This window comes from Epinephelus lanceolatus, chromosome 11 (genome assembly GCF_041903045.1).
Source record: "Epinephelus lanceolatus isolate andai-2023 chromosome 11, ASM4190304v1, whole genome shotgun sequence".
Lineage (NCBI taxonomy): Eukaryota > Metazoa > Chordata > Actinopteri > Perciformes > Serranidae > Epinephelus > Epinephelus lanceolatus.
The window spans coordinates 32,498,396-32,509,206 of record NC_135744.1 but is presented as its reverse complement, the minus strand read 5'-3'; positions in this window follow the sequence as shown (position 1 = coordinate 32,509,206).

Below are 10,811 nucleotides of genomic sequence, written 5' to 3'. Positions count from 1 at the left end.
ACTTCCCTCCATCTCTCTCTCTCTCTAATGCTAATCTGTTCCCTGTTGGACCAGTATGCAGATGAGACGCAAATACGGCAGAGCCTGATGAATAGTGATGAGGCTACAACACACACACACACACACCTGAGCAGCCTTGGAATGCCCTGTGGTTTACCTGTCTGTCTGTCAATCAAATCAGTGACCGAGTGAACGGGGGTTTGTGTGTCTGTGTGTATGTGTCCTTAAAATCACTTGTCAAACCATAAAATAAAGTTACATTATGATCCAGAAAGTCTTATTAAATTTACAAAAACATTTAGTCTGTGTGTGGGTTGTTTTTTTTACAAATGAAAAAGTGATGTTTGTATTATTAAAAAAATATTTTTAAAAAATGTAGGTCTAGGTTTTTTAGTAATCCAAATCCCAGCAAGAAATGTAGCGTTGTCTTGGTGAAAAGCAACCGCTTTTCGGCACGTCCTCTGCCAAGGGGTCGCCACAAAACACCCACTTATGAAGCCTAAAAAGCCACTGGAAACACACAGACAAGTTGCTACAAAACACACATTTGAAGCCTTAAAATCCGCTGGAAAAACACAGACAAGTTGCTACAAAACACACATTTGGAGCCTAAAAAATTGCTGGAAACACAGACAGGTCGCTATAAAACAGTCACATTTGGAGCCTAAAAATCCACTGGAAACACAGGGAATGGTCACTGCAAAACACTGACATTTGGAGCCCAAAAAGCTGCTGGAAACACAGGGAACGGTCGCTGCAAAACACTGACATTTGGAGCCCAAAAAGCTGCTGGAAACACAGGGAACAGTCACTGCAAAACACTGACATTTGGAGCCCAAAAAGCTTCTGGAAAAACACAGACAAGTCGCTGCAAAACACATATTAGGAGCCTAAAAATATGCTGGAAACACACAGACAGGTCGCTACAAAACAGTTACATTTGGAGCCCAAAAATCAGCTGGAAACACAGGGAATGATTGCTGCAAAACATTCACAGTTGGAGCCTAAAAAGCTGCTGGAAAAACACAGACATTCACACACAAACACTCATATTTGTAAGCTAAAAAGCCATTGAAAACACACCAATGACTTGCTAAAACACAACCTGTTTTGTTAGTTGTTGGTCTTGAACAGTGGTCTGCAGTGGTCCGCAGCTTGACTGGCATCCTGTGTGACAAAGTCAGCACATTTACTACATCACTTTATAAATATTGGTATGATACATATGAAACATGAACATTTAACATACTCATGGTTTGCAAAAACTTAAAATCCATTACCTTGCATTTTCTTCTGGTGACTGGGCTGAATCTCTAACATTACTTAAGAGAGGTACAAACATACAAACTAGATGTTTACATCCTTATTAGTCATATATATAAAAATCTGTCAACTATGAATCCCACTGATGTGTTTTCTCTCTAAACACTGTATCTCTTCCTGAATATCTTTAACTTGAGTAGGGGGGGGTCCCCTTTGTCCCACTGGTAGATGTATGGTTTCCTGCATGAGTGACCCGGGTTTGAATCGGGTCTATTACAGACACAGACAGTCAGGAAACAGAAGTAAGAGAAACCCCTTCAGGGTCAACACGTGCCAGAATTTGAAACCATGTTGTGACATTTAATATTCTGTGGAAATAAAAACTTTTTTTTCCATAGACGTACATGGATGCATGATGGGTGTGTGACGTGGTGAACTAGTGCTGACCTCACGCAGAGTACAGGCAGGATATACAGGATGACAGCAAACTAAACATAAACATATTAGATGCAGTGAGAGCCAAGATTATGTTCCACGGCAGCAGTAAGAGGAGCTGGTGACAATATGAGGACACAGTGAGTAACCTCATGTGCTCTGGGAAGTGTATGTTGCTATATGTTGTTGTAAACAGTCATGTCTGAAGGCGCTGGTAATAAAGTGACATGGATCTGCTTGTGCAACTTGTATGACCCTGCAGAAAAAGATGCACAGATAGCAAATGTGCATAACAGAACAAAGACACCACAGCACCACATCATGTGGCCCTGCAGTTGCTCATCAAATAACTGCAGCAAGAGCACATTCCCAGCAGATTAGGGTTCCCCACCAATGCAGCCCCCTACACTGTTTTAACGCAGGCCTGTTTACAGCTCTGTAAGGCTGTAGTTTAGTGGTGCTGTAAACTACTGTAGCTGCTGACATTGGCACTCTAACATGAGGTTTTGGACAAATTACAATTCTGACCTGGTGATGGTGCTAAATGAAACTTTTGGCGGATGACCAACGGTATTACAATTCATCCCGAGGGAGGACGTGAACTTCTGTGCCAAACTTAAAGGCAATATATCCAATTGTTGTTGGGATATTTCACTAAAAAACCTTTGTAGAAAATGTTGTGCTAATCTATCGAGTAGATGCTGAGGAATTTTACAAATAAGAGCTTTGACCTGCTGGTAGCGCTGGAAGTCTTTAGAATTCGTCCTTTGGTGACAATGATTTTTTGTACACTGTAATGTCATGACAATCCATTGAATAGCTGTTGAGATATTTCAGTTTGGAGACAACTGGTGGCCTGACCAACTAGCATTGTTATCCCTAAAGCCATGCTGCAAAATAAATGAATACCTACCTGATCGTTTTGCCAATTAAGGACACAGTTAAATTTTGTGGTTGTCCAACCTCTTTTGCTCATGACCCCTTTATCAAAAAAAAAAAAAAAACAAGCAGAATTTTAATTTTGCCTACCCCAAAATCAATTTATGACTCCTCAGATTCAGTTTGCTAAATCACTGCTGTAGTGTTGTCACTACCCTGTCAAATGTACCAATATTCATTGTGTTTTTGTGCAGCGAAAAGTTTTGTAAGATTGTGGGTTTTATATGTTATGTGACTTCTGCAGACAGTTGTTGACACTTGTCTACAATGTCACAGCAGAAAACTCTACTCCAGTCTTGTATAAATAAATCAGGTGAGGAGAGTGTGAAAAGGTTGGCGTTATCCCTCCCTTCAATGTTTCCCAACATTACCAGTGGTTTTTGTGTGTGTGTGTGTGTGTGTGTGTGTGTGTGTGTGTGTGTGTGTCTTGCTTAATTATTTATTTCAGTCCAGTGTTTCAGTTTGTTTGACTGAATTATCAATCAGGTTATAGAAATAACACAAGGCTGTTTAATTTGTTGTCATATTGTTGTTTTATAGGATTATGATCTGTTGAAAGGGGTGCACTGTATTTTGTGTGCACGTGCATGAGTAGATCAGCTGCTTAATCAGGGATAGTGCAAACAGGTTTGCATGATTGTGTCCTCTTAGAAGAGAGGGGGTGGGCATTATTACGATGAGATAAGATAGCTCTGCAGTAAATAACATATTTTTACATTTGGTGCACCGATTGGTGTGTATGGGTGCCAATAGATAATAAGATGTCAGAAATAATTAAGAAATCTTATATAGCAACTTGTTATGTAAGATTTTTATGCTTGCTCTCTGTTTAGGCCACGCTTTATTTATCTGGGCAGGTGGCAGGGTCCAGTTAGGTGAGGCTGAGCTTGCTGTACTGCTGCAGCTTTAATTTCCTGCGCCAAGGAAGTTGTGTTTTTAGTTTGGTTTGTTGGTTATCAGCAGGATAACGGAAAAACTTATGGCTCAATTTTCAAGAAACTTGGTGGAAGCGTGCTTAAGCCAAGGAAGAACCCATGAAATTTTGGAGCGGATCTGAATCAAAGGGTGAATACACAAATTATTGTTCACTTTTTTAACACTGCAAGCTGGGGCATTTGGTCTTGGCAGTATGGATGCCATACATCTCAAAATCCAGGAGTCAGTTAGCACATCAATCACACGATCCAATATGGAAAGAACAAAGAATATTTGCCGTGCACCAGTAAATGATAACATGAAAGATTATGAACAGCTTCTGCTAAATAGCTCAATGGCTAAAAGATAAATAAATGAATAAATTTACCTAACATAACAGGGTTGTTAGCTCTTTTTTTACTTTCCACACTTTAGTTTCTTTTCTCATGCATTAAGCTGAACTTCCAGTCTTCACCATCTTTGACGCTGATTCAGTAAGGGCAGACTAGAACCAATGGTGTGAGACTGCTAAATCTACGGCAACTGACAGCCACTGTCAGGGCCCTTAAGGTTTTCAGTGCCCAGCAATATCATCTGCACTACAAAGAGAATGGAAGAATTGGAGTGACTAACAAATTCAGTTGTAGTGTATCATACCACCTAGTTCTGTTGACTATTACTGCATTTATCTATCACCTCCTCTGAATATATAATAGCAAACGGCTGCTTTTAATCATGAGCACATATAAAAACACACACACACAGCTGCAGAGTAGGCTGTTTCCTGTACACTGTTCTCAGTGCGTTCACATTACTGTTCCATCTGCACAGGCATTTCCTGTCCGACCTTGAAATCAGGCCCTCACCCACGACCATCATCACTTCACACACGCAAGCACACACACACACTCTTCCCCCATTTCCCCACATGCTGAAGGCAAGACATCCTTTTTGCATAACATTCACACATCCATTCACATACTCACCCACTCAAGGGTGTAGGTTTCATTTCAAAATCGTGGGGGACACATATGAAATGGGAGACTTGGGGGGTTCTCCACCAGAAAATTAGTGTCAAACACTTAATGTCCTGCAATCTAGTGAATTTTTCTGCACCAATTTATAGTTAATGTCTTTAATTTTGCCAAAATAAAACTCCTCTGCTACTTTAATTCCATGTTTTTATTAGGGGAGACAAATGCCCATGTTCTAAATAATGAATGTGACGTGTCCCCTGTGTCCCCCCAAAATCTACACCTCTGCATCCACTGTCATATCTTCACTTATGTTCTGACAAACGTCCAAATTAAAGTGCAACTTGGCAAAAACAATGACCAGTGGAAGATAAATACGTCATGCCTCAAACCTGTAATTATCAGTTATGAAAAACTAAACTTCTATGGGAGGAAAAATTGGCATTGTCTTATGACTAGAAGCTAAAATATAGCACAAACTCCAACTTTACAAGCACCCAGAGTTACTCTAATCTGCCACTTTCACACCAGGGAGCCGTGATGTCATCGATCAGTAACCCAGCGCTCGAGCGGCGGCCAGCCTTCCCCAAACCGGCCACATGTGTTTTTATTCAGCAGGAAAGTTATAGCAGAAAAGGTTAGGTCACAGATAGTTTACAATAATATTATTCATGTAAAGGAAAGTGGAAACCTTCCCTGCATGTGACTTCACTCTATTTACACAAGCATGCCCTGAATACATTGATATCGCCAGCCAGTAAAACTCACCACACACACACATACACAGAGAACACAGTACACATTAATTGCATGAACTGGATTTCATAAGGTGATGGAAAGGAACCAAGCCAAAGTCCAACAATTAGCAAAGATTTAAAATAACAACTGGGGGCCTGAGGCGTAGTGTTAAAGCAGAGGAGACATAATGAGAGTCAGAGTTATGATTCCAACTCACAGGAGAAACAGAGACACTGTTGTAGTGCTCAAATGTCCAGTGCCAAACTCTAACAGCTCTTGGACTGGCTCTTTGGTTGTTTTTAGTACTGACTTGATGAGGAAAATATTGATTAAAATACGGCACATAAATTTAAGGAATAGGGATTTTGCAAATTAATGCTGTTGGCTACATTTTAAGGCCAATGGCAAGAGAGATGGGTGGATGAAAACTATAGGCAAACAATTGTTGCTTCACAAAACTGTGAAAGTGTGTGCCTATGTGTACACATTATGTGTGTCTGACTTGTATGAATGACATTGTGGGGACATAAATATGTTCATACACTCACATTATGGGGACTCTTGTCCCATGTGGGAACAAAAAGCTAGTCCCCACCTGGTAAAGCATTAAACTTTAGAGTTAAGACTTGTTTTTTGTTTTGTTTTTTGCTTGAGTTTAGAGTACATCTCCACGGGGTTCATGTAATGCAATGTCTGTAAAGTGACCAGAACAAGTCTGTGTGTGTCACAGTCATAGTTTTTGCGTAAAGAGAGGACACATCATCAGACACACAGGATACAGCACCAAACTTCCCACGGGAAAAAACATAACAAAGCAGAAAGAGAGCGATTTGGTCATGACACAGACCATTAACACGGCAGTTGTTTTGGCTGAAATAAATGGTTAACGCAATGCACATTCAGAAAAATTCAAAGTTTTGCCCCTTTTCACTTCTCAATTGGTTGAGACAGTTTGTGTCCCTAGCCATTAAAGTTTTGCATAGATCTTGAGCTTGTCCACATCCAGTTACTTCTAGCACCAAGAATTTCAGTTTGACAAATGCAACCCATCACTGATAATTAAGTTTTCAGCCACCTTTTTGTTATGCTCATTTTCAGCATGTGCATTAAAAAGTGGAAACACCAAAAATACACTCGCAGTATTGCAAAAAAAAAAAAGTTTTTACACTTGGCTAACAAAATAAAATGTTCACCATATCAACTTAAAAAAAATAAAAATAAATAAAAAGAGATTATTTGTAAGTGTCATGTTTAAAGCTTGTTTCTGCTGCCCTCAAGTGGCCCAAATAATTACTTATTGCAGGTTTAAGAGGGTCCTGTCACAGCCGTGGACTGTGTAAAAATAATGGACAATGCATTTTTGGAGCCAGAAAGGACCTGAGGTGACCATAGTTGGATGAGAGGGTGGATGATTCTGAGTACCAGGTCTCCTGGGGAAAGTCCTGTGTTTGTTTGACCCAAACACCACCTCAACCTGCCTCCTTATGTGGACTACTTACTTCTTTGCTCCCATCATCGCATTGGTCACATGATCGCAGCCTTCCTAAATATGTGGGTTATACACAAAGTACTGGCTCATAATTACATAGAATATATATGAATGATTTTGCATTACTTTTCTTAGGTATGTGTATGATCAGTGCATAAAAACAGCCTGCAGTTTCAGGGATTTTCGTGTTGGCTTCATTTTCTAGCCCCAGAGGTTGCTGCATTGGTTTTATGATAAGAACGTACTACTTGAATGCATGAGAAACTTGGGTGTATGCTGTTCAAAATAAGATACTCTGCAGCTATGTATAATTGAAAGTGTTAAAAACAGTTAAAATTTGAAAAAAGCACTAACTTATTGATTTATTGATTCATTTAAAGCCGTGCCCCCTGTTGCTTTTTTTTACACTCGCACACACACTCACAACCAAACACTTAGGAATCCAACAAACTGCTCTGCACACAGTAAGAACTTACCTTTGCTTTGCTTTGTTTTTTACACTGTTGCCTGATGCATGTTTTGCCCTGTTGCATTAATCCTGTCATAAATCAGTTAGAATTAGTGCCTTCTTCTCTTCTAGGATTAAATTCTACAAGACAAACCCAAAAATGAGGATAAAGAGACTACACTGCTTTATGCAAGGGCTTCACATAACAGCTACGGAAGGTAACGGTAGTGTACCTTCATCTGTTCCCCCATCCTTAAACCTTCCTTGTCACATTCAATATTCAAACCACCTCGTAATTGCAGACTCACTCAACCATAAAGCTACTGCTGGCCGCTTCAGCTTGTCAAATTTCACTTTAAATATGGGAGACAAAGTCTTTCTCACTAGCCCACATACCAATATCAACACACCCATTTCCACAAAGAATCAACCCTATGTCATTTTCCCAGTAGACCGAAGCATCTGCAGCAAATCAACCTCACTTTTCCTTCACCTCCCTCTTTTCTCTCCCTGTCTCCCACTCACTTTTTTTTTTGCATATTTCAGTTATTAGGAACAAGTGAAACCAAAAACTTCCTTCCTGTATCTCTGAAAGAGAGCATTCATTGGCTCTTAAAGCATGTTTGCTGTCATACAGGTGCTTGTCTTCAGCCTGTCTCAGCTGTCACAGTTCTGTCCTGAGACTCTGAATGGGAAGGAAAACAGAGAAGTCGATTGCTAAATGTCTTTCCCGCACTCTCTTAAGAGCTTAACCTGTTTAATTGCATCATTATGTGCAATCACTGTGATCCATATGACTCCATGTGTACAGTTCATGCATGTATGTAAGGTTGTGTGATTTCCGGCAGGCACAGGTAGGCCATGTTTGTCTTCTGTGTCCTTGCCCACTTTAATGCCAATAACACAGGTGTTGAGTTATTTTCTCCGTTATATTAAACAGTTAATTGAATTTAGCCATCTAGAAAACAGCTGCTTTTGGGTCTGTGGCACAGGAGCAGTAAAAGCGTGTTATTTATGTGTGTGTGGGAAAGACAGAGAGGGAGATGCAGGTCAGCAGTAATATTGGCTTGTGATCAATCAGTATCAGAACCACCATTTGTACTTGATGCATGACTTTTTGGGCACCCCGCTGCTCAAGTTCCTAGTTCACACAGTGGGAGTTCCCCCTGTTGGGCGCACAGTTAATGGAGCAGGACCTGTCTATGCAACGCAGTGGACACATCTACTCGCTGGAATTTCCCATGACTGATCATCATCTACGGTCACGGGCGCCTTCCAGCCCCTCCACTTCGCCCACTCTCCATCCCAGCGCAACAAAGAGGAAAAACAAATCAAACAATTCACAGTTTCCCATTATTCTCTCTGTCTGTCAGCATATGGTTCCAATCAGCAGTTTGTGTATGTGTGTGTGTGTGTGTGTGTGTGTGTGTGTGTGTGTGTGTGTGTGTGACACCATGTGAATGTTTTTATTTTCCATACATTTTCTCCTCAGATACAAAGCTCTTTGTCCACACTCTTTCTTGTGTCTTTGGCTCCTCCTTCCTCTCACGCCCTCTCCATCTTCCATCTCTCTGTCCCTCTCTCTCTCCCTCACTATTTTCGTCTTGCTTTTCTTGGCTGTAAGTCAGACCTCAGGCAGACCTAGAGGTCTTTTTCCCAAGCGATCTCCAGGGTGGACTCCAGGGAACAGAGCGCGCGTGCACACACACACACACACACACACACACACACACACACACACACAGACCCTGCTTTCACATGCTCTGTCCATTTCCCCCTCCGTCTCTGCTCCTATCCCATATCTCTCTCTCTGTCTGCACCTCCTTGTTGACTCATACAATATTGTTGCATTACTGTTAAACTGTGTTGCAGTCATAGTTTATTGGAAAACAGAGAACACAGTGTTCAAAATCAAGTATTGTGTTCTTGGCCCAGCTGAACTCTCTGCACCACATACACCCATTTGTACATTACATGCTTTGTGGGTGTTTTAAGGCTTTATTTATCCAGGTTAGTCCCGCTGGGATTAAGGATCTCATTTACAAGGGAGACCTGGTCGAGACTGCGGCAGCACATTTAGTTGCAGACAGAAAAACAGCAAAAACAAATGGACCCACAAGGTTGATCTATTGCTACAGCTTCTCAGTGAATGTGTAAGTCTGAGTAACACTGATGGATATTTTCATTTAATAACAGAATCTGTGCTGTACCCTTTACTCCACCTTGCAAAAAAGGTATTTCCAAAGCAATGACATGAGTAACAGTATAAAACTGTTGTATTAAAGCATCAGTTTTATCACAGATATGAGTTCACCATTCATGTAAATAGATCAACTCAGTTTCTTGCTGAAAAAGGGTCTGTTGAAACTATTTGTTGTCATTTTCAGTATTGGGTTCAGATACTGTCCATTGGAATGAACAGAAAAAATAACACATAATAAAGTATTGTAATTTTTTTTAAAAAAAAAATTCTAATACTGTAAATCATTACTTTTTGTGCGTGCTTGAAACATAATTAGGTTTTGAACATGTAAAAAAAGGCTCAGTATATTTAAAATGGCAATACTCAATGGGCAAACACTGACGGAGGAAGTACTCAGATATTTTATTTAGGTATTTTTCAAGTCTAAATCTTTAAGAGACCACACCACGGTGTAGACATGCTGTTACAAGATAAAGTCCTGCATCCTACTGAAGTAAAAGTCCAGAAGTACGTAGTATCAAAATAAACTTAAGTCCCAAAAGTACCCATCATGCAGACTGGCCCATATTATATGTAATTGTGTTGTCGTTATTGATGCATTAATGTGTAAGCATTATTTACTAATGTTGCAGCTGATAGGTCAAGCCAGTGTTAGTGTATACTGAAAGGTAGCTTAATGCCCAATAATTATTTTTTTACTTATATTTTGTATTAATAATTTGAATCGGCAAAGTGCCTAAAGTAAAAAGGATAATAGATACAGTGGAGTTGAAGTGTAAACTAGCTTATAATGGAAATACTCAAGTACCTCAAAGCTGTACTGACACTAAATGTACTGTGCTTTGTTACTTATCATCACTTTCTGCACATCATATTTAGTTTGAATCTATAAAAGTATTTTTAAGGCTTTAAAAGTTGAGCTCTAAACAGACAGTCCTGCCGTGGTCCCAGGGTGACATAACAGTGATATCTACTGTATATGAGAACAAGGTTCACCAGCCGACACAGCCAACAGCAGGGTCACAGCGCTCTCTTGTGGTCAGGCAGGGTGGAGTGCAGATGTTTCAAAGTTAGAGGATTTTGTCAGTAGAAGGATTGACAGATGGTTTCCAGAGCTGGAAGAAGTGCTCAGATTAGTGCAAGTATTAGGATTAAAATATACTTAAAGTACCAAAAGTAGTCATTATGTAGAATGGCCCATTTCAAAATAATGCATATTATATATTTTTTGGATTATAATTATGAATGCATTAATTTGCTCACCGCTTTAACGTTGCAGCTGGTAAAACTGGAGCTCATTTTGATTACTTTATATACTGCTGGGTAGCTTAATATATAATGATATATCATAATTTAATAGTTGATTATATTTTGTGTTAATAATCTGCAAAGTAATTAAAGCTGCCG